This window comes from Eurosta solidaginis, chromosome 5, assembly GCF_040869045.1.
Source record: "Eurosta solidaginis isolate ZX-2024a chromosome 5, ASM4086904v1, whole genome shotgun sequence".
NCBI lineage: Eukaryota > Metazoa > Arthropoda > Insecta > Diptera > Tephritidae > Eurosta > Eurosta solidaginis.
Window position 1 is genome coordinate 37,291,531 of NC_090323.1, and position 21,638 is coordinate 37,313,168.

At 39.5% G+C, this 21,638-nt stretch overlaps 1 long non-coding RNA gene across 1 annotated transcript in view; it reads left to right on the top strand.

The window, feature by feature from the left end:
• Positions 1-21,638, top strand: part of LOC137253828 (uncharacterized) — a 514,350-nt gene that overhangs the window by 372,973 nt on the left and 119,739 nt on the right. The window contains exon 3 of the long non-coding RNA XR_010953896.1: positions 2,518-2,685. This is a non-coding gene — a long non-coding RNA (uncharacterized lncRNA). The remainder of the gene's footprint in view (positions 1-2,517; positions 2,686-21,638) is intronic.

Consider the following 21,638-nt stretch of genomic DNA (forward strand, 5'->3'; position numbering starts at 1 on the left):
GATAGCATAATCGCATTTGTGGCAATATAAACAAAGAACAACATAAATATATAAAACGGCTGATGCTATGGCTGAAAACTCTTTGGCTACTCTGCTGTAAACTCCAGCATCCCAGAGGGCAAGAGGCAAGTGGCAAGTGGAGTGTGGTGTGCGGCAAGTCGATTGTGGGTGTGTGGCATGCGGCGTTGTGGTAAGTAAACAATATGAGACTTGGGTCACTTGACACCGGAGCTTGAATAAGCAAATAGCAAACAAATAAACAAACGTTGACATTATTTAAATTTTGCAAAAGACGTATTATATACAAAACAAATATAATAACTTACATAACTACATAAATGTGCACATGAAAATATTTTTGAGCAATAATAAGTCTGAAGTAAAAGCAACTAGTTCTAAACATCTGCAAAACTAGTTTGGCACTAGGCACGAACCACGACCCATGAGGTGAATTCAAGTAGCTGAATAAGATTAAGTGCGTCAAAAATGATACAAATACATGTGAAGCGTTATCAGATTAGAAAAATTTATTTTGTTTGGTAGGGCGGTGTTCTTTATACTAAATAGAGAGGGGTAATCCCTGGTCACAACAACTGTGGCTAAAAATTCCAATTGTCTTGTATTTAATATGTATGCATGCATCTTTCGATTGCTGGAGAGTGAAGAGATTAAGTGATTTTTAAAGAACAATTTGGTCAGTGACTTTCTATTTTTAGTCGCAGTGATTTTCACAAGTGAATAAACTATTATAAGAGAGCAATAGGATCGAAATTACACTTCACATTTACGCTTATCAAAAACCTCATTCACAGGTCTAGTCACAGCCTTCTCATATCATCGCAATCAGCTGTGATAATATAAATCATTGTATACGTGCTTTATGCTGCCTTTTAGTGCTAGACATTGCAGTAAACAGTTACATAGGCAGCTATACAAATCCCTCGCTTACTGCGACATCTAGCAGTAGAGTGTAACACAAATCTGCAATTCGAGCGAAATTTAGGTGCCGCGCAAATCACAGCCTTCAAAGCACAACTCTCATAGCGAAAGATTCCAATAAAGAATGGAGAGCTTCTCCTATTTATTACGTAAGTCGCTTTCAATTGCTGATAAGTGACCGGATCTAGTCATTTTCGAAATATATTTTGATCTGTGACTTCCTCTTCTCAGTCGCAGTGATTTTCACATGTGACTGTCACTGAACAATTTTCAAAAAGCAACATCATCTAAATGACAGTTTCCAATCACGATTACCAAGAATCACAACCAAAGGCTCAATAGCAACTTCCTCAAATCAGAAAAATTGGTGGTGAAAATATAAATCAATAGAACTTTGATTTATGCTGCTTTCTACTGCTAGGTGTCACAGTAAACAGCAGCACAGGTAGCAAGTCAAACGCTTCCACTTTTTGTGACATCTAGGCGTAAAGTTAAAAAAAACCAAAGGATTCGAGCGCACCTTCATAACCGCTTATGTAAAAGCTTACGGCAACATTTAGTGAAAATAAGTTGCATTGAAAATTACAGCCTCATTCTTTCATATCTAACAAGCCACCCACTTCTGCTAGTGTATTAGTTGTATATATTGCCCTTAAAATTCTGTGACCTGGAACGGGAATAAGTGGAACTAGCTGGTCAAAAGAGATGTCACATAGACAGAATGGGTTCTTTATGTTAGGACAGAGATCATTGTGATGATTTGTGACTGCTACCTCCTCATATCTATATTAATATATCTCGCCCTCTTATTGAGTTTCCAATGGAAGTCTGCATGACCTGTCTATACCATTTCTAGTCTTTAGACGCTCGCTGAGTTTGGAAGACGAATGAACGTTGTAACTCTGTCGCCTTTATACTATCTTCACGCGGGGAATTCAGCTCAAATTTCTCATTTAATCTTCATCGAAAAATTTATTCGGGAAAATATTGTGGCCATACTGCTACTCGTGCTATCAACGAGAGATCCTCAGTCTTATGTGAATGTGGATGTGAAAGTTCGGCGGTAGCTGGTTCAACAATATGTTCACTTCGATTATAATACTCGATCCAAGTACTTTTGTAATCCTCACACAGGCAGCTTTTTGCATCTTCTTAAATTTTTGTTATTTTAATGATGGTGTTGTTCCAGACACCCCTTAATTGCATCGTATGCTAGAATAGATCTTAGGCAAGCTGTATATGTGCACATTAGCTCTGGGTTTAGGTCCCACTTTCTGCTGACTATACTTATGCAAGCGTAATATACTGTCCACCCTTCTAAATTTTTTGCCATATTGGATGTGCACTTTAACAAAATGGCGCCCATAAAGTTTGAAGCAGTTTTCGTGTATCAGAATTATTTTGAGCAAGCCCTCGATGTGAAAAGTGTGATTAGATGGCTTCTGCTACACGAAGATGGCACGTTGCTCTTAGTTTTAAGCAGATACTTGCAATTGAGGGAGAATCAAAAAAACAGCGAAAAACAGCGCAATCACAAGGAAAGCCTTAAATCTTTTTATCTTATCTCCCTCTCTGCAGCAGTAGCAGTACTAGTCATTTGTGGACAGTGGACCGTTATTATTGAAATCAGCAGGCTGGCAGAAAGACTGAAATGCTCCTTATACTTGGTTCGTTTTTATTAAAAATCGACTTGTCACCTACCAACTTTGGCTTTCAACATGGCTTGTACTAGATCATATGTTTTAGGTAAGTAATCATCCACCGGCTTCTTTTATGGCTATTATTTTTACCAGAGAATTCTGCCCATTTTGCTTCTATTTTTTTTTTCTAATCGGCAGTGAAAATTGCAGTTAAATCGGTATTCAGCTCGTAAAATTGCCTCATTAGTAAAAAAGTTATATTTCCGGACGCCCGAGCAGAGACCCTACAGAATATTATTGCAGTATAATATTTATAATTTTTGAGTATACGAATTGTTTAGCCCAATAGTAAACCAGTTGCGCATACTGGCGCCCGAGCAGTGCGCGCAGATTAGAGACCACTTCCTCCATTAAAAAAGTTGAATGAAATGGATGGGAATAGGTTTTTATGCCGAATAATATGTCAAGAGCACTATGTATGGCACATGAATCCATACATAGATCTGTGAAAATAGTCTTTAAAGTTTTTAGGTTATGGTCACTAAAGCTTAATGCAAAGCTTCGGATAAGTGATTGCTAAACGTCTGAACTTTTCCGGACTAGTTTAACTATAGTCAGTGTACACAGGCCTTTTTCTGAGTATTTCAGTTTCAACTTAAGGGCATACCTATGTATGTATGTGTACTTAAATACTAGCATTTATATTAAGCATAAAACCTTATTTAGTATGCTTTCGAGTTGCAATTTTAAAGAAAAAGCTGCTTATATCACAGGAGTTGTGGAAACTTTTATTATTATTTTTAGAATTTAATGAGAAGCATTTGTGAAGTTTTGCAACCTCTGTAGGTATGTATGAATGTGTGTATATATGTATGAATGTAAGGATGTGTGAAAACATGTCTATCCACCGCATTGTTCAGCTCAGAAAGCGCCACACAAAAGATGATCACGTCGTAGACTTTGGAAATTAGAATGAATGTGCCTAACTTTGTGGTGGGGGTCAGATATTCTGTAAATAATGAAGAAAGTACAAACAAAGAATTGTTATCATCATTTTGTTTAGCTTGTTTTGGGTTTCGTAAACGTAACTAAACTCACAAAATATTACAAGACAGGAAATGAGTTGACATTCCTTGTATACGTTTTAATTACAGCTATTGCATATAGAGACGGGTGAGTCAGTTCAAGGACGGGTCTATAAATACTTCTACAAGCTAGTAAATGAATTCAATAAAATCTGAAAGGTTGACTTAACAATTAGGAAATAATAAACAACTAGAAAACAAAGCAGTTCAGACAACACAGGTTTGACTGCCAAGGGCAAAGGCAAGAAAATTGTTTTTACTAAGTATCAGCCATGTTTATTAATCTAAGCAGAGAGGACCCACGAGCTCTCAATGGGTAATATGCGGGACACTGTTGTCTACTATATCATCTAAGTAAGTAAAATTTATTCCGTACACAAATTGGTTGCTTTTGTAAACTGGCATATAAAAATCGGTTCACGTTCTCTGAAAATACGTTGCTCTGACAAAGCACGTACTTTCTCATATAGGTGGCGTAATTCTTGACATATAGTAAAAAGCCTGAAGAAGAACGTCCACTTCATAACAAGGCTAAAGGGCGAAGCATAATTTATCGAAATAAAGGTCGCAGTGCACCAATACCATATAATAATTAAAATACTATGTGTGCAATTCCTATCACTAGATGCCGTCCTACGCAAAGGTTTGCTCACCTATATTTTCCAAAATTAAAGTCAACTTCACATTTCCCTGGTTCTCGCACTGTCCCCATCTTCCTCGTTCTTCTACCCTTGCCTCCTTTCCACATTTTATTCGTTTCCTTTCCATCTCTTCCCAGACCTTCCTTGATTTTCTATTTTTTTTTTTTTTTGCTTCCTTTGGCGGTGGTAGCGTGGTCCGCCTGCCACAACGAAGATCGTTGATTCAATTCCCGGTCAAATCAACATCGAAATTTTCGAAACAAAAGTTTCAATTAGGAAAAAGTTTTTCTAAGCGCGTTGTTCCTCGGCAATGATTTTGCAAACACTCCTGCTATGAAAAGCTTCTCAGTGAAAGAAAATTCATCTGCCGTTCGGAGTCGGCATCAAAAATGCAGGTCTCGTCCAGCCAATTTGTAGGAAAAATTATAAAAGGAGCACGACGCAAATAGGAAGAGAAGCTCGACCTAAAATCTCATGGGAGGTTATCGCGCCTTTAATTTATTTTTGTTTCGTGTTCTCCATCCAGTTCTTCTATATTCTTATTCTTAGTTTTATTTCTATTCCCATCGTTATTTCTATTCCCATTCCTATTTGTATTCCTATTTTTGTTCCTAACCCTATTCGTATTTATTTATTTATTTATTTATTATTTAAAGTCGACGACAAACTATGGTCGACTGCATAATATAAAAGATATATAAATATACAACTCAGAAGATAAAATTTAAGATATATCGAGCTTTCAACAATGTTATATTACAAACAAAGAAATATTAATGAACATTACTATTTAATTTCAGAATATAATAATAATAAGGAATATGAGCAGAAATAAGATCTTATGCCGAAATCTTATACTGGCGGAATGCATCAGATTCCGCTCAGCATGATTTCGGAATGCAGTGGATTCCAATCTCCCTGTTGGAATGCAACAAGATTCCAATCAGCATGTCATGGGAATCCGGCAGTGCTAAGAGTAGTGTAATGAGGATACGCCATCACAAGGCATAAAAAAGTAACATGACCTGTGTTGTTGGAATGCACCGGATTCCAATCAGCTCGATGCCTGACCTATAAGATTATACTGCCGGAATGCATACGATTCCGGTCAGTGACTCATGAAAAAGCATGTTTTTTACGTTGTTGGAATGCACCAGATTCCAATCAACACAGTACTGTCTTGTTCCTTCTTAATGATACATGTTGATAAATGTTCCTCCATCCTTAAGCGAGATAGTTCCTGTTTTTTATCGAAGGAATAAAATGCCGGCAAATTAAATTAGCTTGTATCTCTTAAATTAGATAGGCAAGTATTGCATTACGTATAGTGGCAAAAGTACATTCAAAACTGATGCAGCTATACAAGTCATTGTAGTGCGCGCACCAGATAAGAAGAGGATTATTTTTAGCAAAGTTTCGTCGACAAAGGGGTAAATAGAAAGGAACGTAGTGTCTGGATACTCTAGGGGGAACCGCAAAAAACAAGCGGCTGAGGAGGTCCGCGGAATCAATTTCTCCAATAATGAGCTTATGGATGAACAATACCCCCAGTAATATTCTCCGATTTTCCAGAGTGGGTAAGTTAATAAGAAGAAGTCTACTTCTGTATGGAGGAAGGTGGAGACTTGAGTCCCAATTAAGGCCGCGCAATGCAAATATCAAAAATTGCTTTTGAACTGACTCAAGCCGCTTTATATGCTTTTGAGAAACAGGGGACCAAACGCATGAGCAATACTCGAGTATTGGACGAACCAGCGATGTGTAAATCACCTTAGTGAGGTACGGATCATCCAACTCTTTAGCCCATCTTTTAACAAATCCAAGTAAACCCAACGCTTTGTTGGCTATAGATGAAATATGCATGTTAAAATTCAATTTCGGATCAAAAAGGACACCTAGATCATTTGCAATGGATATACGCTCCAAAGGCGTACCATCTATTACATAAGATTTCAATGCTGGCTTCACTCGGTAAAATGTCATATGCTTACATTTAGAGCAATTTAAAGCTAGTAAATTTGTTGTGCACCAACATTGGAACGAGTCCAAGTCGGCCTGAAGAAGATCCAAGGAACTCAAATCGGTTTGACAGTAAGTGTAGCAAAGTTTTACATCATCCGCATACATTATAGTATGGGAATATAATATTGTCTGTGGCAAGTCATTAATGAAAAGGGCAAAGAGCAAAGGGCCTAGATGACTTCCCTGGGGTACGCCGGAGGAAACTCCGAACGATTCCGACAGATTGCACTTGAACAGGACTTTTTGGATCCGGTTAGAAAGATAGCTTTTCAGCCACATTAATAGGCGAAACGGAAAGCCCAGTAAATCAAGCTTATGAATAAGCAACTCGTGGTTGACGGTATCAAATGCTTTGCTGAAGTCCGTGTAAATGACATCCGTTTGCTTGTTCGCTAAAAATCCTTCCATAACTATAGAGGTGAATACAAGCAAATTTGTAGTGGTAGACCTTTGACGAATAAAACCGTGTTGACATGGAGATAAAAGACTAGAACACTGATATTGCAGTTGACTGGTGTCAATCTGTTCAAAGACTTTAGGAATGACTGAAAGTTTAGCAATTCCCCTGTAGTTTTCAACTTTTGACCTACTACCTTTTTTATGCAGGGGTATAATAAAAGACTGTTTCCAAAGTGCCGGGAATGACGCAGATCCCAGAGATAGCTCAAATAATTTTAAAATAGGCTCATACATGTCTTCGGCGCAGTACCTAAGCACGCAACTAGGAACACCGTCCGGTCCCGGAGAAAAGGTGGGCTTCAAAGATTGAAGACTCTGAAGAACAATATTACCATCAATAGCAGGATCTCTAATGTAATTCGAGCTATCTAAGCGATAGGGATATTGACCAGAATGAAAACCACTGGATGAATACGTGGACTTAAAGAACTCAGAAAATAGTTCAGCAACGTCGTCATCAGTGCAAGCTTTTTTACCTCCAAAGCTTAATGAGGAAGGATACCCAGAAGTTTTCCGCTTTGAATTTACGAAACTGTAAAACTTTTTTGGATTTCTAAAAAATTGGGCTTTACAACAACTCAAGTAATTTTTATAACAAAGCTGATTAAGACGGTGAAATTTAGAACGAGCTATTAGATATTTAGAGAGGTCTGCAGATGCTCCAGATTTCTTGTACCTCTTATAAAGCCTAGATTTGATGTTATTAAGTCTGATAAGTTGCCTTGAGAACCAAGGGGGCTTATTCGAACATATGGTATAGCGAGTAGGAATGCAGGTATCAAAGAAGCTATCAAGCGTACTGTAAAATATAGAGATAGCCGAATCGACATCAGTGCAAGCATAGAGATCCGACCAATCATGGGAAGCCAACAGATCATTGAGCATAATGAAATTCGCTTTGTAGAAGCATCTAGATCGGGGACGAGACTGTACTTGAATCCTACGGGGTAGGCTGGGTGTGAAGAGGGTCTTCTGGAAGGGATAAAGGTGGTATTTGCGTAAGGGCAGTACCCACCGAGCCATCCACAAATACTAAATCCAGCATTTTATTTCCACTATTTGGAACATTGTTAATCTGTAAAAGAGATGAGTCTAACAAGCAATTGAGAAACTCATGTTGAGCAGTGGGAGTTAAAAAGTTTGAATCACTTATATTAACCCAACTAACTGTGGGCAAGTTAAAGTCACCAACAACAACAAGTCGATCGTTATCTCCCAACTGCGAATGCAAATCACAGATGGCCGAGCTATGACTAGCATAAACATCCATATCCGAACGAGGTGGTATATACGAACAGCAAACAATTACGCTATAGCTACCGAATGAAAGCCTAACTGCTATGAATTCGATATGAGAGATATTGTCCAGCGAAATCAACTCAGACGATAGGTTAGATTCAACAGCAATAAGGACACCTCCCGCTCTAGAGATGCGATCACGCCGATAAACAGCATATTTATTTGAAAAAACCTCAGAATTGTAATTATCAGGCTTTAGCCAGGTCTCCGTAAAAGCTACAACTTGTGCAGAAAAGTTGAAAGAATTAAGGAAGAATGGAACAAGTTTTGATCGTAAACCACGAACATTTTGATAATTAATGAGAAGACGGGACAGATCAGCAATTACCTTTGTGTTGTTATTACTGTGTTCGTCATACCGTTTTTTGGCTGTAATAAAACAGGTTCGGCCCTCGCCTTTCTCGTGAACAAGTGAACCACAGTATGCTTGGGCCAAAAAGAGGAATCAAGTACCTTATCGAAATATTCATCTGAAAGGGATATTTTAAATGAGGAGATGTCTCTCTCATATTTAAAGTTAAATTTATACACATTGATGTTACTAGTGGGTGCAACACCAAGTTTAGAACAAACGTAATGAGCAATGTCATTTTCGGTAAGCGAGGCGTGTAATCGGGACACAAATACAGCCCTACGAGGTGGCACGGCAGTCACCTGCAAAGGAGTAGCGGATAGCGCACCAGAGAGCTGGGAAGGTGCGGCCGTTATAGCGTTGGTTATCGAGCCCGTACTATTTTTTTCAGGTACACTTGTATCGCTAACAACAACTCCAGTATCGGTAACTGTTATTGTTGGAGCTAAAGATACCGGTGGAGGTGTAGGATGAATTGGGGAGTCCAGCGAAATCAACATTGGTGACGTAGAACAAACAGCCGCAAAAGTACCACTATTAGTTAGTGCATCGTTTAATTTGCCATAGATCGTCTCACTTGAAGTCTCGACACAACCTTGTGTAGATTCTTGTGGAGATTCCTGAGCTGCATTGTTCATAACGTCTTTGGTTAGCCTGTTCGTATTAGTCAACGCGGTTGAAGGGACATTCGTAGGAGGACAGCTTTGCCCCTGACTCGAAGACAAGTTGGAGTCATTGTTGGGCATACATTTCTTTCGTTTTGAGGATTCAGATATCACTTTCAATTTTTTAAAGTGAGCCTCCATCGTTTTGAATCTTTCGTTAAGGTCACGAAACCCAATAAAAATGTTGTTGAACTCTTTCTGAGTTTGCCTCATAAAAGCTCGCATGTCATTTTCTACGGAACGACAATCATGACATGTCCAGTTCAGTCCAATTTTGCTGGATATTAGGTCAACCACCCGACCGCCTATGTGAGAGAAACCGGCACAGATAACATGAGCCATATTATCACAGAGCCAACAACAAACATAAGTATCACCACGGGAAATTTTCTTTTGATTGGTGCACTTCTTGACACAGCAATCCAACATAATTGCAAAGTTAAACAAACCCAAAAGAAAAAAAGGCAAAAGAAACTATAAGTATAAGATAAATTGAACAGCTGTTCAAAAATTATGGGCAAGAGTTATTTTGGAGCACTGGATGCAAATCGCAAGACAGCGTATAGCTAGCAGCGAACACAACACAAAGCAAACAGGGCACACAATCCCATTCCTATTTTTGTTCCTAATCTTATTCTTATTTCTATTCCTATTCATTTTCTTTTTCTATTCCTATACATATTCTTATTCCTATTCCTGTTCCTACTTTTAATCTTATTCTTAATCCTATTCATATTCCTCTTCTGATTTCTATTCATATTTTACTACTACTCCTCTTTTTATCCTATTCGTATTCGTCTTCCTATTTTTATTCATATTCCTATTCCTACTTCTATTCCTATTCGTATTCGTATTCTTATCCTATTCCTTTTATTTTTCTTTTTCTATTCCTATACCTCTTTTTATTCCTATTCCTATTTTTAATCCTATTTCTATATTATTCTTATTCCTTCCTATTCCAAATTTTACTCCTACAAATATTCCTATTTATATTCTTATTCCTATTCCTAAATCTTTTCCCCTCTATTCCTATTTTTATTCCTATCCCTATTCCTACTCTTATACCTATTTGTTTAGGCCCAAGGCCTAACTTCTACTTGATTGACGGCGCCCCTCCCTAACGTTTTAATAAGATTTCCAGCCACCCACACTTACGCCGCATTTGTGTGCATGCATGCACATGCATGCGTTTCATACGCATGCATGTGTGTGCGCAGGTTGTCAGCACCCATGCACGTATATGTGGGGGCTGTTGTGTGTGTGGCTTTTTTCCCCTCCTTAATACCAGAGGACCTTTTCGCGGCTTAGCGGTTGTCCTCAACGGCACAACCGGTCTCTTTTTCGATTGACCGCCAACCAGCACACATCGCCCAAGATCGCCACCGTCACGTTCAACACCAAGGTAATATTGTATCCACTCTATATTTCCTAACACTCTTAATAAAACATTATTATAACGAGGAAATCCTCTGTGCGTTTGTTTCCTTTATTTCTTTTGAGCGAACCATCCACTCCAAGATCGACCCTTGTGCGCCTACCCACTGCCGGTTTACGACGCACTCAGGCCGAACATTGGTCCTTACTCCCCGAAAAAGGAACTAAAAGCACCTACAAATTACAGTCCACAACGCAGCACAATTTTGCCTACTAGACAATTTGCCGAAGGATTTTGCCTAAAAAAAAAATTTATTTGCCACCAATTGCTGACAAGGAAAAACTTGGAGCCTTTATATTAGACAAATACCAGAGCCACAGCACATTTTGCCTACAAAAACTGGTTTGCCACAACACATATTAGCAGAGCCACCGGAGCCACAGCACAAAGAGAAGTAAGTTTATATTTCTTGCCACTTTTTTTTTGAGTGTTGTTTTTTTTTTCAAAATAAAGAAAAAAAAAACCCGTGCAGTGCGCGAAAAATTGAAAGTAAAAGTGAAAACAGTGAAGTGATTTAGTGAGCACCACTTTATTTTTCTAATTTAAAGGTTAAATCACTCGGTTTGCTAGCCTTTATTTTCAGTCCTTGTGATTATCTGGTCTATCCCCCCACCAGTGGTAAGGTTTTCCAGACACAACACAAGGAAGAGGGCAACCTAACCTCACTTTCCGCACCATACTAAATAGGTTTTTGTTGTTTTTTTTTGTACTTCACAAACACGAAATTAAGTTCACTGTAATTAATTAATCCGGTGCTCACTTCACTTTTTAAACACTTTTTGCACTTTTTTGGCGCTTGTTTTGCAATATCGCACGCATTTTTTCACGTTCACCAAAATACACCCATTATTTGTGGAGGTGGCGAGTGGTCCCCCTTTTTGTTGTTGCCGCTGAGACAAAAAGCCTGTAAATTAAACCTTTTTTCTGTTGTCGCTGCTGTGACAAAAAGTCCATAAAATAAACCCTTTTCGTTGTCGCTACCAAGACAAAAAGTCTGCAATAAACAAAATAAAAATTAAACTCGAAGTTCAATAGTTTTTATTTAGGGCTGGGCAGGCATATTAACTCAGAAGAGTTCTATTTTTCTAATCGGAAATTTTCTCGTAATAAACGTAAATAAAACAATGGAAACCTACATCCGTTTAGCAGAATCAATCGCAGAGTTTGATAAAGATTACAGCCTTATTCCGGAGAGCGACCATAGCAAACACACGCTTGCAATACAGCAGGAAGAGTTGCGGCTCTTGTGGAAGAAGGTAAAGTCTGCGTTTGATTCGCTATTGGGATCTGATGAGGTGTCAGCGGATGACGTTATGGCGATCAGAAAGAAGCAAAAGGCAGCATACGCAATCTACGTGCGATGTTCAGCGTCTATATCTGCTGAGGCAGAAAAATACAAGAAGGATGAAAAGAACGTCAACCCTGAGCAAGAACCTCATGGGCATAAAATTCGCCTCCCTGCTTGCGACACGGAAGTTTTTAAAGGGGATTATCTGTCTTGGCCAACTTTTCGCGACCTTTTCACGGCAATTTATATAAACAATTCCAGCTTGAAAGGGGTGGAAAAGTTATTCCATCTCAACAACAAAACGCAGGGCGAAGCAAAAGATATCGTTAAAAAATGCCCCCTCACAAATGAAGGTTTCGAGATGGCCTGGAAAAACTTGTGTGAAAGATACGAAAACAAACGTATCTTAGTTAACACACAACTACAAATTTTATTTAACTTAAAAAAGGTAGAAAGTGAGTGTGGCAGTTCAATAAAAAAGCTGCAAAATGATATAAATAATTGTATTTCGTCCCTCAAATGCCACAAAATTGACACTTCCAATTGGGATGCAATCCTGACCTATCTATGCTCAACCAAGTTACCAGAGAGCACGCTGGCTCTTTGGGAGCAAAGTATAGACCATAAAATGGACATATCCAAGTGGGAGGATATGGATAAATTCCTGTCTAATCGGTTTCAGACACTTGAAACAGTGTCTGGTTTTACAGGGCATGCCACTTCGAAAGTGCAAAAACCAAACGCGTCGCGACAATCAACGGAAACCCCTACGAAAAGACTTGGTGCTTTTCAAACGAAAGTATCCAAGCAAACAATAAAATCAATTTGTAAAATGTGTAAATCCCCTGAACACAGATTACGCAACTGTTCACGCTTCTGCGACTTAACCCCAGTAGAAAGGATTAAATTTATAAAATCCACAAGTGGCTGCCTGAATTGCTTATCCCCAGGACACACCGTGACGAAGTGCACCAGTTCCTACAACTGTTCCAAATGCCACTCTCGTCACCACACGCTCCTGCATGCGGATACATCTCAGCACACGGCTGTACGCAATCCTTTCAAAGATGCGGATAATAGCCCAACAACTTCGGCACAGGCGCGACAATCTGCGAACCAGAATGTAAAATCCTGTCATGCCAATTCCAGCACAGGCGTGCTATTAGGAACTGCTCGCGTACACATTCGCCATAATGGTACCGACTTCTCCGCACGGGCATTAATTGATTCAGGGTCTGAATGTTCCTTTATAACTGAAAGACTGAAACGCAGAATCAATTTGCCAGCGAGAAAAATGCATGCCCAAGTTTCAGGCATCACAAATTCGGTGTCAGCCCAGGTGAAAGAAGCATCCAAAATTGAATTACGTTCACCAGTGGATAACTGCTTCAGCCTGACTACACCCGTTCTAATCCTAGCCAAACTCACTGGGAATCTTCCATCCTGCCATATCAACGCCATGACTATGCAGGCATTCCCAGACTTGGTTTTGGCAGATAAAAGGTTCTACATCAACGAAGACGTAGACCTCATACTTGGAGGAGACATATATCCCCAAATTATACTGAGCGGTCTGAAAAAGAATGTACTAAATACACTTTTGGCCTAAGAGACAGTGTTCGGTTGGATACTAACCGGTCGCATCGAAGCACCGAGTCCAACGAAGAGCATCATGTCATTCTACAACGAGGTTGCGTTAGACAATCAATTAAAAGCTTTCTGGGAGGTAGAAAATGTGCCCAAAAACAAAATGCTGAATGAAGAAGAAAGGTATTGTGAACAATTATTTAACGACACAACAAAACGTGATGAAAGTGGAAGATATACAGTTTCGCTACCATTCAGGCAGGATTACCCTGAGAATATTAAATTAGGACCGTCCCTAAAGCGTGCATGTTCACAATTCTTCAGAAATGAGGGGCGATTACTGAAAAACTAAGATTTAGGGAAAGAGTATGTCCGGGTGTTGTCAGAATACGAAACACTTGGACATATGAGAAAAATCAAGAATAATGTACCATCCGACGATTCGGACAATTATTTCCTGCCCCACCACGCCGTTGTAAAGGCAGAGAGTACCACTACCAAGGTGCGCGTCGTCTTCAACGCGTCAAGTCCGACAGCAAATGGCATTAGTCTAAACGACATACTCCACCCAGGTCCAGTACTCCAAGCAGACTTGCCTATTTTAATTTTACGATGGCGACTGTATCGCTTCGTCTTTAATAGCGACATCGAAAAGATGTATAGGCAAATTTGGGTGAACGAAAATCACACCAAATTTCAACGGATTGTCCATCGAACATCCCCCAACGAACCCATCAGTCTTTACGAACTAAAGACTGTCACCTTTGGTGTAAACTGCGCCCCCTACCTCGAGATACGGTCACTTCTACAATTGGCTGATGATGTAGAAAATACGCACCCAATAGCATCGGGTATATTACGAGAAAGTATGTATGTCGACGACGTTTTATCTGGAGGACATACAATAGCGTCAACCATCAAAGCAAGGAACGAGATTCGCGAAGCATTACACTCAGCTGGCTTTCCATTGCGCAAGTGGACATCCAATTGTGAGGAAATCCTTCAGGACATCCCCAAAACGGATTTGCTCAGCGAGGACTTCCTAGCGTTTGAAGAGGCTAGCTCGGTGAAGGCACTCGGAATACGATGGAACGCGCATTCAGACATGTTTTACTTCACCGCAGGAGTTTTAGAGAATGGCGAGAACATCACCAAACGCGCAATCCTATCCGCTATAGCCAAACTTTTCGACCCTTTAGGCTGGCTTGCACCAATGGTCATAGTAGCAAAAATACTAATGCAGAACATCTGGTTAGAGGGCACCGGGTGGGATGAACCTGTCTCCCCAGCTACTTTAGAACGGTGGGAAAATTTCACCCAACACTATAGCGAAATAGATAACATTAGGATACCGCGGTGGGTAAATTTTTCACCGGAAGACGACATAGAAATCCACGGCTTCTGTGACGCTTCCGAGAAAGCATATGCGGCAGCAATATACATGCGCATGAAAAGAAACGATCAGGTTTTCATACACTTACTTTTAGCGAAAACCAGAGTAGCTCCAGTGAAAAACATCTCGCTACCACGTTTAGAACTATGCGGCGCCGTGCTGCTTGCGGAAATCATGGAATCAATATTCCGAAACATTCATCTGGGACCAGCAAAAGTACACCTCTGGACGGATTCAACCATCGTACTCGCATGGATAAGAAAGCCGCCCTGTTCCTGGTCAACCTTCGTCGCACACCGAATCACTAAGATCATCGATATGGTCGGTAGCAAGGACTGGCTTCACGTGGACTCGGAATCTAATCCAGCGGATCTAGGAAGCAGAGGACTACTTGCATCAGAGTTGACCAACAATTCGTTGTGGTGGCAGGGACCTTCTTGGCTGCAAGAAGAAAATTCCCACTGGCCAGCACAAGAGACCGAATACAAAACGTCCGTTGAGGAGAAGAGGGCACAAACATATGCCACGACAAGGGTAGATCATGTAGATATTCTCGACCGTTTTTCAAATTTACCCAGGGCTTTAAAGGTTCTTTCCTATGTTAGGAGATTTTATAAACGAACTCACCCAAAAACTAAAGCAATGTTCCACGAAAGGTCGTGCATAATCTCAGCCGATGAGATTAAGGCAACGACTCAAGCATTAATACGAGTCTGCCAGAAACAATTTTACGGGACAGACTATTTAAAATTGAAAAAGAGGACAACCTATCTCCCAACGAATGGAGGTTAGGTAGAGTCATCAACGTACACCCCGGCGAAGATAACCGAGTACGTGTAGTCGACCTCTTTACCGAGAAGGGTCAAGTCAGACGACTTTTGGTCAAACTGATCCTTCTTCCCAATGGAGGAGACGGATTGCGAGAAGGCCAATAACTCCTCGTAACAATCCCTCCGTTCCCCTCCCTCACTCCCTTCCGAACTCCACTTCCCTATCGAGACCCAAAACAAACCCAAATTCACTCGCTTGTCCAGAGCGAGGACACCAGAAAATATCCCACAATCGACTCGCTCCCCCGAACGGGGACACCATACCATTCACATGTTATTCCATAACGAGGATACCAGAAAAGCCCTAACGCAGATCCGCTATCTGCCACCGAACATAAAGGCCTTCGGCCTATTTTATTTACAATTTTCAATAAGCAACCCCAACTCACTCGTTATCCCTTAACGAGGACAACAGAAGAGCCTACCGCAGAAGGGCGAACCGATCTACCACAGAAAACAGCTGCACTCGTTGGCACGCAACGAGGCCCATCGCAAGACTAACGCGGCGATCCTGCCAGAAAACCTACACACTCGGCCAAAGGCGCGAGACCAACAAAATGTATGTATTGAAATAGCTATTAAAAAATAGTTAAAAATGGAAACGAACCGTTTCCTTCTTAACTATAAATACAATCAAATCAAAATCCATGCTCAACTACCCATAGAGGTTGCACCTAACCAAATACGTGCCTCTTTTCGAAAACACATGCAAGGTGTTGAGAACGTGTTCAAAATGATACACTGGCACCAACGGGTTAACGGATTTTTTTACCCGTACCGATAAAGTATTCATTCTTTAAAAGGATGCATATACATTTAATTTAATGACACTATGACAGCACTCGAAGACTTCGGGATAAGAATATAACCACCCCATTGTGAAGTACCATTTGATTTCTGATGCCAGTTCAAAAACCCCCTGTCTCGAAAGTTTTTTTTTTATAAAATACATACTATCTATTCATATAAATTTTTCTTAAAAAATTAAAAAAGGTCGTCTCTCTTATTCCGGAAATTTTCGTTGTATACAAATTCCTGGCAGAAATTGTTTCGAAAGCTTCTCCAAACCAGACGAACTTTTTTATCTAAATTACATTAGCATACAAGAGTCTTATTTATTCATTGCCTTAATATGCTATACCGTCAAAATGGACGACTCTTTAGCTTGAGGAGATTGTTTGAATTGATCTTTGTCTTCTTTGACAAATCGTATCATCTCGTCGATCTGGTTGGTCCCACTTGAAGCACACTCCAGAAGCTCTAGACAGCCTTGCAGCGCCAACAAATCGTGTGTCAAACTAACTTCGCGTTCTAAAACACCAGCCAATCTTATAGTCTTTACCCAATTCACCAGTAATTCGTGAAACTTGGGCGTATAGACATCAAGCACCACAACAACAAAATGCGGAGCTACCCCTAGTACATCACCAACAGCATTTTTACCCCCACGTTCTGAAAAAAGAAAGTCAAAAGATGAATCACCGTCACCTATTAATGGCGATTCCGAGTGTACTACAAGCTTAGCGAATGCGAGTGGCATTCCGATATCTGCAAGTGTGGGTGGTTTAACTACACATCCTCAAAGTCTCGTTAATCCAGTGACAGGTCTTAATGTACAAAGAAACAAGAAAAAATGTAAGACTGCCTCACCGTGCGCCATATCGCCGGTACTACTGGAGTGTCCTGAACAGGATTGCAGCAAAAAAATATAAGCATGCTAACGGACTTCGATACCATCAGTCTCACGCACATGGTAGTGCTTGTTCTATGGACGAAGATTCCTTACAATTACCAGATGAGCCACCTACACCATCATGCTCCCCGGCTCCGCCAGCTCAAAATACTAGGGCAGTAACACCAACCCCTGTCGAAGGTCCAACATTGTCTATTGGTGAATTGACGGTTGCATCAGCAACAACCTCACCCAATAATACTTCAGCAATACCGACTTCCACTTCTGAAACTTCATCCCAGTCGGCTGATAATCAAAATGCAACTCATGATGCTGCTGTGGTTTCCGAAACCATAACCGCTACGTCAACAGTGGTGTCGGGCACCTTCAACTCAGAACTCGCCATGGTGACAACAGTTGTCACAAGCACGATAAGTGGGACAGTTGGTGGAATACTATCGGTGTCGTTACTAACAGTTATGACTCAATCGCAACAACAGCATCCAGTTGCTGGCGGTAGCATAACTGCTGGAATATCGAATCAAGTTTTATCGCAACAGCAAAATCTTGGTATACCAAATGCACTAAATTTACCTATATTGATTACCGAACAATCCCAAACATCATCAGGTGGAGCGAAACCTGGAGTATTGCGATTTGGTCCCCAAAACGATACACCAAACTCTGGTGCACCACCGTCAATATTATCTCTTCAGCAACAGGCATCACAAAGTTCATCTCAAGTTAATGTTCTTGCTGAACAAAGCCCACAACGGTCAGCAGCACAGCTAAGTACCCATCCGGAAAATTTACAACTTTCACATCAACCGTCTATAAGTACTTATACCAGTTCAACGGCCCCAACTGGACAAAACGTACCAGGTGTTTCCTTATCAACGAAAAACTCAGCCGGGTTTCAGTAGTAAAACAGAAAAAAGGTAGAAAATTGCCGGACTAGGGGAATATGATGGCGTTGTAACAAGAGATAATGTTCAGAGCCCTGCATATAGTGATATTTCAGATGACTCAACTCCTGTAGGAGAACAAGATTTATTAGATAAATCACAACCCAAACTAATCGATATTCCAAACAAAAAAAACTTCAGATCTTGGAGCTGCCAGTATTGCGAGTGGAGCGCAAAATATTGCACCATTAGGTGGATATGGAATGTACCAGTTTTACCAACATCAACAATATTTGGTACCCCCTCCATCTTCGGATCAGCAATCTTCTAATAATAAGGGCTTATTGCCTTCCGCATTGGTTCAACCGCCTGTAGCACTTCCATCTCCACAATCTCAGCAGGGAGCTATGCAATCATCGCATTTAATGCAGCATCAACAGTCTCAAAAATCCAAATCTCAATCTTGTCCCCCTAATACAAATGTAAATACTAACAGTGGTAAAGCGACTAATTTAACTAAAGATATTTCTAAGCAAAAACAAGAAGAGGAAATAAAAATTAAACAAGAAGGACAAAAACCAACAATGGAAACTCAAGGTCCACCACCTCCACCCACCTCCCAATACTTTCTTCATCCTTCATATATTGCTCCAGCACCGTTTAGTTTCGATCCAAATCATCCAATGTACCGTAATGTATTAATGTCCGCTGCTGGGCCATACAATACTGCACCTTATCATTTGCAAATGCCAAGATATCATGCACCAGAAGATTTATCACGAAATACCGGGACAAAGGCATTAGATGCACTTCATCACGCTGCTAGTCAGTATTATACAACTCACAAAATACACGAGTTGAGTGAACGAGCATTGAAATCACCCACAAGTGGTAATAGTGGTGGACAATCGGTTGCTGTTAGTTGAACCTAATGTTGCCGCTTTGCTTTCATTTAGTTCATTTATAAGCGTTACTCTTATTACATATACCTAAATTCATACGACATATGGAGAGTGTGGCACATTTTCTTTTAAAAACTACTTGAGAGCTTTGAATCAAATTTCAATATAATAAATACTTTAATCGAAATATTTCAAATCTCTGCCAATTAATAGTCATTAATGCTCTGAAATACATACACCTAAGTGAAATTTCGCAGGTTCATTCACGAACTTTTTAAATCAGAGCAGATTGGCTCAGGGTTCATTTTTCTGTTATAATTACTTTTAGTTTTTTATTAACTATATCATGCATAGAGCTTATAATATCAAATAAATCATGGATAGCTAAGACCTCTCAGAACACATTTCTCGCTGAGCGATCTGACCATCTTCAATTATGAATTCCCAGAAAACCCCAAATATCACTCCACTGATGCAGTTCAAAAGAAATCGATAACGTTGTAAACACAATAAATGATCGTACCTCTACGGATTTGTTTGAGACAATTTTTGACATTGATGCCCTAACAATGATATAACAGACATAATCATGTCCTTAGCATCGAGGAACTAAAAAGATTTGTGGGAATTATGCTTTTAAGTGTCGAAGTAGGTTCTCAGAAATCAAAAGAATTTACCATTTAGTGAAATTTGGAATATGCTTAATTGTAATGATTGTTAAAGAAGTATGTATGGTTATGAAATTTTTGTATGGGTTTGTATTAGTTACAGGTACCTACTGTTATATGATAAGTATCCTGTTCCTTCGGAAGTGCATATTTTTCATTGAACTCTATAAAATACAAATACGATTTGTAATTCACGTTATTAAGAGTGAATTGGTTTAAATAACTTCTGTCAATATAATCACTATACAACCGCGACGTCTTACAATACACCCATAGCATAATAATTAAGCGCAATATATCGCCGTGGAGATTTAGGCCGAGCTCCTTCAATATGCATTGTACCTTATTTAATTTTTGGCAATGAATTCATGCGGATTGCGGTGCTTATATCGCTAAAGCTTAATAAATGAAAACCATTTTAACAAAATAACGATTTCGCATTAGTCAAAAAAAAAAAAAAAACTTGAATATAAAAGACGCCAGCAAACTTTTAACGTGTGCTAGCTGCTGGAATTAGAAGTGAAAACTACACTTTTGGACATGGAGAATAACTACTTCACTAATCCTTTACATGCTAAATTAATCAGTCTTTTCAAATGAACTATTTAGTGTATGAATTAAGATCTTTCATTTGACTAGACGTATTGTCTTTTGTACGATGATGTTGAATAAAAAGAACTTACATAGATGAAGATGATGATACGAATTTTCCCCAACACGTGCTTATTCGAATGTAGAGAATAATTGCTTATGATAAGAAACTTTGAATCTCAAGGGATACATTCCTTCAACGAATCAGGTTGGTTTTCTTTTTTTGTATTGTAGGTAATTTCGTAGCCCTTGTCCTGCTGTTCTGAGCCATTGGGGATAGAACCCTTTTCATTCGTATCTTGTGATATGGCCAATGTGGATCTATTCCTAGCTAAATTTATACTATTTTCTCTGCTTAAAATAACCGTTGACGCACTACAAATTGATTCTCCATCATTGACCATCTTGTGCACGCCGTAGTAAAAAATGAAATGAACGAACGGAAAATCACTTGATACACTTCCCGTTGTTTCAATTCCTAGGAATTTTACATTCTATACACGGGTATGTATGAATGTGCGTTTTTTTTTTGTCTTTGCCGTTGGTATGCTGGTACCAGTGAGCGGAATGCTAAAAGGAGAATGGTAGTAGACGGAAAAATGAAAATAGTAGTAGTTGGTAGGTTTTACCAAGAAAACACCAGCTACAGTTCAGGTGTGTACAAACAATTAATAAGGTATTGTAAAGCAAATATCGCACATTTTCAAGGAAATGACACCTTTAAAACACGTAAACAAGACAAAATTACATGCACATTTGTATATACCTATGTACATAGCTTATGCCTATACGGTACTCACTTTTTTCCTGTATCGTGAGTGTGAAATACTGACAAACATGCACCAAAACGTCTAATCACAACTACAATTTTCCAAGGTACCAAAATTACTGCCGCCAAATAACCAAGTTCAGTATGTTATCGTTTACGTAAAACTTCTTATGGTCGTTCAAATTATGCAAAAAAAAAAAAAAAACGGAGTAAAATAGCGCAGAAAATATTCGCGTACTCAGTCACTATATTTCTCCACTCAAAAATTTATTTCCTGTTTAAGTTCTTCACAAATTTTTTCAAAATTTATTGATTTGGTCAGTATCGCCCCCTAATGGTAGTTGGGTGGGCTCTGCAATTCAATACTTTAAAATTATCGCAGTATGCGTTTTCCGTGCGAAAATACTGCAATATTGGTAGAATCTAAGTGTTGGTAGCAGAAGTAGTAGAAAATGAAAAATGGGTCAAAAAGGTTGGTCAAACTACCAATGCGGTA